This window comes from Orycteropus afer, unplaced genomic scaffold (assembly GCF_000298275.1).
Source record: "Orycteropus afer afer isolate SDZICR_OR568_19922 unplaced genomic scaffold, OryAfe1.0 scaffold00091, whole genome shotgun sequence".
In the NCBI taxonomy this organism is placed as follows: domain Eukaryota; kingdom Metazoa; phylum Chordata; class Mammalia; order Tubulidentata; family Orycteropodidae; genus Orycteropus; species Orycteropus afer.
The window spans coordinates 5,434,119-5,439,519 of NW_006921678.1; positions in this window are offsets into that span (position 1 = coordinate 5,434,119).

The window sequence follows — 5,401 nt, forward strand, 5'->3', positions numbered from 1 at the left end:
ATAGCATATGATCAAGAACCAATGGTGCTGAATGAAGAAGTCCAAGCTGCACTGAAGGAACTGGCAAAATGCAAGGATCTAGGAATTGATAGAATATGCATTGAAATGTTTTCACAAATGGATGCAGGTCTGGAGATGCTTATTTGTTTGTGTCAAGTAAATTGGAAGATGGTTACCTGGGCACCTGACTAGAAGAGATCCGTATTTTTGCTCATTCCAAAGAAAGGTGATCAACAGAATGTGGAAATTATTGAACAGCATGTTAACTCTTTGCATCACAACACATGTTTTGAATAAATATTAGAATATTAAAAAAAACATAAAAAGGTTTTCTCAACAAAATGTTTCACAAATTTGATTTGGCATTGCTTTAAAACTACCTTGATATCGTTCATGACTCTGAGTCAGCAACTTTGCTGGATATGTGGAATTTTACAAGTGCCAGAAAATTCCATATCTAAAAAATCCTGCAATGATGAGCAGGCTGAAGGAGAGAAGTGGGTAACAGAATTATTAAGGGAATCTGCAGTGGGTAGAGAGAGGTTAGAAGGCAGGTAGTAGGCTCAATTGTCACAGCTTCCTGCTACTCCCAAACCACTGAACCAGCCTGCAAGTTTGCTGACTTCAAAGACTTGCCTGGAAACTGGTAACAAGTTCTCTAAGACATACTCATTTTCCTATAACTGTAAAGTCATTACCAACTACTAGTAGGGATTTTCAGTCACAATGACATCTGGGAGTGTCCTCAGGGTTCCCCTCATTCCCTTGGAAAATCCATGAATGAATATTCTCCATGTAGTATACTTTGTCCTCAATATTAACTCAACAGCCAAAATCCACAGAGCAGCCACCTTCTGAGGTGACTGAGGAGCAGAAAAGGAATAGCATAAATTATGCTCTAGGAGGAAAGAAGATGCCACACACAATGAAGGACAAGGGAAAGCAGCCTAATGTTTGTTGTTGTTGTTAGGTGCTGTCTAGTCAGCTTGGACTCATAGTGACCTTATGTACAATAGAAGGAAACACTGCACGGTCCCACACCAGCCTCACTATCGCTGCTATGTTTGAGTCCGTCATTGCAGCCACTGTGTCAATCCATCTTGTTGAGGGCCTTACTCTTTTTCAATGACCCTCCACTTTACCAAGCATGATAACCTTCTCCAGGGATTTGACCCTTCTGACAACATGACCAAAGTAGGTGAGGCAAAGTCTGTCCATTCTCACTTCCAAGGAGCATTCTGACTGTACTTCTTCCAGGACAGATTTGTTAGTTTCTTCTGGCATGCAGGGCTAAAATCTTTCCTAAATGAAGAATGACAATCTGGGAAACAAGTAGCTAAGTTTGCCAGATACTTCTCCTTGGAAAAACTAACATAATCATAAAATATTATAAATCAATACAACTATTGGTTGCTGGCCCTTAACATAGGAGTCTGTACATCAGAGGCAGCACTATGAATATTTTCACCAATGTAATTATGGAAAAATCTTTTTTGAAGGTTCATATATTGTTATTTGGAGTCAAGATAAATCCTCATAAGACAAGAAATTAGCTTCAGAATCTCTTTCAAAATTGCAACAATAAGAAAAAGGAATATCACCTGAAAAAAATCATTGTCATCTTTCAGAGCTTCAAAGAAGCAACTGAAAAAACATACAGTCCTAGAAAACTCACTGTTGTCTTTTACATAGAACAAAACATCTAGGGGCATGTAAAGTTTCACCTGACAGTTTTTTTCATAACAATTTAGTGCGCATAGTGCCTAAGGTACTTGACTTCTAACCAGAAGCCTGGCAGTTCAAACCTACCAGCCGCTCCTCGGAAGGAAGGTTGGGCAATCTACTTCCATAGTGATACCACCTTGGAAACCCAAGGAAGGGTCGCTATGAGTCGGGTCCGACTCGCCGGCAACAACCAACCAACCAATGCATATTTTGGAATTTCTTGGGCAAATTAGAACATTTTGTAGTTGGGAAAAGGAGATTGCATTATTATATTAACTTCCAAGTGTTTCTTTTTGGCCCAGTCTGGGTAGGTAGAACCTAAATAAAATTATGCCACATGTCAGTCTCTCAAGGGCACAGAATCAAAAAGGAATATGTTACAACCGAAATATAATAATAATAAAAAATTGCATTTCTCCAACATCATGAAGACAACAAAAGCAAAAACAAAAACCTCTTATTTTTTTTCCAATTCCTTCTCACATAGTAGTGTTGATCCCATTCTTTCCTGTTAAAAAATGGTAGGAAAAAGCCCTGTCTCCATACTCTGTCTAGCAGTGGCCCACTAGACTTCTGTGGGAAGAATGGCACTCTGTTCTCACCATTTTCTCTGAAGAGTAATTTCAAATAGTTCTTGTTCTTGTCTTACCCCCACCTGTTTTCCCTGTATTGGGAACTGTTTTCCCAGTATTGGGAACTGTTTTCCCAGTATTGGTACCAAATGGTGTAAATGTTAGTCATTGTCTTGATGCATAGATAAATGCTACAACAGTTTTCCAACTCATATTCTTATTTAACTTGAATAGAAATGATCAGTGACTGTATATACACAAAGCGTGAAATAATACAGCCTCTTGCTGACAGTCAAGAAGTTTGTGTATCAAATGAGATCACCTTAGTCACTTGACACACCCAGTTTAAGAGGTTTCAGGTGCATCCATTTATTCATTACTTGTTTATTGACTTGAATTAATTTAAAATGATTGTTCTTCTATGGTGAGAAATGTGAACTTTTAGGAACAATGGGGATAGAAAGATGAATAAGAGATGGGATGCATGACAAAGTAAGAGTGTTTAGAGAAAGCAGAGAGTGAATCAGTTGTAAGGAAGAGTAGGGTTAAAGGGGAGAGTATTGTTAGGCTAGACCTTGAGGAGTGAGTACAGTTTCTACAAAAGAGATGGAACTGGGAAGAGGTGAATAAACATGGTATGGACAAGTAGCTTATAGTGGAGAAGAAGGTACTGAAAAGATAGGCCATATTGGTTGAAAAAATATTGTGTGTGCGAAAATAAAGAGAGATATATAGTGATAAAGTTAGAGTGTAAATGATATGAGAATTTGATGGGTCATCTTTGTTATTAGAATAAAAATCATAAAACTTTACAATGTAGAACTGTAAATCAGGATACAGGATGCCTTTTTCCACATATCATATTTCAAAACCCCTTAAGAAGTTTTGCTTTCATTTGTTGAATAAGTCTGAATGTGATATTTGACTTTAAAGGGTGAGAGAAATAAACAAAAAAATTATGATAATTTATTGACCCATCTTTCTGAGCTTTAAGCCTACATCAAAGCTACATAACATTTGCTAAAGTTATAGAAGCCCTAAAGGACTTTGACGTATTTAAGTGTCTTCCCTTGTTTATTTCCTGTATCCTCTGACTTAAAATTTTAGTTATATTTTAATATTTATGAATATAACTTACAGATTTCTGTGGCCACTGATTGATCTTTATTGTTTTCTTTCCTGAGTAACAGCTGTCCATGTCGCTTATGTAATCATCTTCCTATCCCATAGAGTCTGAGAGTGGACCTTCAAATTATAGTGATTTTTGTTTTTTTTTTCAGCATGCATGAGACTGTTAATATAGCTCGCTTTTTTTACGAACCAATTTGATTATGTGGATGAGCAGTTCTCTGTTCATTCAGTTACAAAGACAGAGCTAATCAACATACTCTTACATAAACTGAGACATAAAATTTGTGTTAAAATCCAATGAAGCAGCAAGCCACACACCTGCTACAACTTAGAGCTAGATTTCTCAACAACTGCCCCCATGGAACTTGACCCAAATGAAATACAAATTCAAACATGTCTTTCACTCTGCCTGTTACCAAAATTTGGTTTGCTGTGTAAGTCTTTTAATAAATGAACTACTAAAACAAAATGAGCTTTAAAATATACTTAGTTACTAGTCAGAGTCCATTTGTACTGCTTTGTTCTTTAAAAACTCAAATACTTCCTTCTTTGCCTTTAGAAAAAAAAAAAAGATAAAGTTCCAAGTATTTTTAGACATTCTGCTACATTTTCCATTCCCCTGTATTACTTGAGTATCATTATATATATATATATAGAGAGAGAGAGAGAGAGAGCGCTCTCTGGTGACATAGTGTCTAAGGCATTTGGCTGCTAGTCAGAAGGTTGGTTGTTCAAACCCACTAGCCATTCTGTGGGAGGAAGACCAGGCAATCTATTTCCTTAAAGATTTACTGCCTCTGTCTTATATATATATACATATGAGCTCTAGTGGTATAGTGCCTAAGGCATTTGACTTCTAATCAGAAAGCTGGTGGTTCAAATTCACCAGCCACTCCTGGGAAATCTACTTCTGTAGAGATATTACTTTGAAAAGCCAAGGAGGGGTTGCTATGAGTCACAATTGACTCCATGGCAGTGAGTATATATAAAAGGTATATAATACAGTGAGGTCCTATTTGTAATTTCCCACAGAGAGATCAGGATTAGACTTGAATGGTCCAACCAGAAGAAGTCAGGTGTACTGGTCAAGAACATAGACTTCATTCTAGCCCAGGCTGTCTGGGTTTAGAACCCAGCTCTATCACTAATTATAGCTCTGTGACCTTGGGCAAGTTGCTTATCCTCACCATGAGTTAGATTCTCCATTGAATAAAATGAAGATGAAAATATAATACTTAAGTCTTAGTGTTGTTTGGAGAATTAATAAACTAATATATCGTAAAGAATTTTGAATAGTTCTTAATGTATAGTAAGCACAAAATAATTGTCATTTTTTATTATTGTTGTTGTTGTTGTTATGTGCCGTCGAGTCAGCACGACCCATAGCGACCCCTCCTTGGGTTTCCGAGGCAGTATCACTAAGGAAGTAGGATTGCCCAACCTTCCTTATTATTAGGAAGCAAAATCTTTTTGTCTTTCTTTCCCTTTTTTCTTTCTAATTCCCAGGAAAACCAATATTTGGAAAATATATTTCCATAATAATTTTAGCAGATGAATGAAATAAGGGAAACACTATCAAGTGTCCTCGTGCAATTAAATTCAAATTCTTGCCACATCTGTTTGCAATATAGGAGCAGTTCAAGATTATAAAAATCAGAGTTCCATTTTGTAGGCCCTTCCAACTTCAGTTTACAGACTTCAAGTTATTTACCTGATGTGCCTTGGTCAGCATTTTCTACAACCTAGATGGATTGATCAACTGTGTTCACATACATAAATATGTCATTCCTAATGTCTTTTCCAGTTATTATGGAGGAAGTCAGAGACGAGTGAGATTAACAGAGTGAAAAACACCAGGTGTAATGATGCTTGATAAAGCTGTCAGGTTTTAAGTCATAGATTAGTAGCATATCCTGACTCTATAAATGAGATAAAATTTAAACCACACATTAAACAATGCTAGCTAGCCCCAG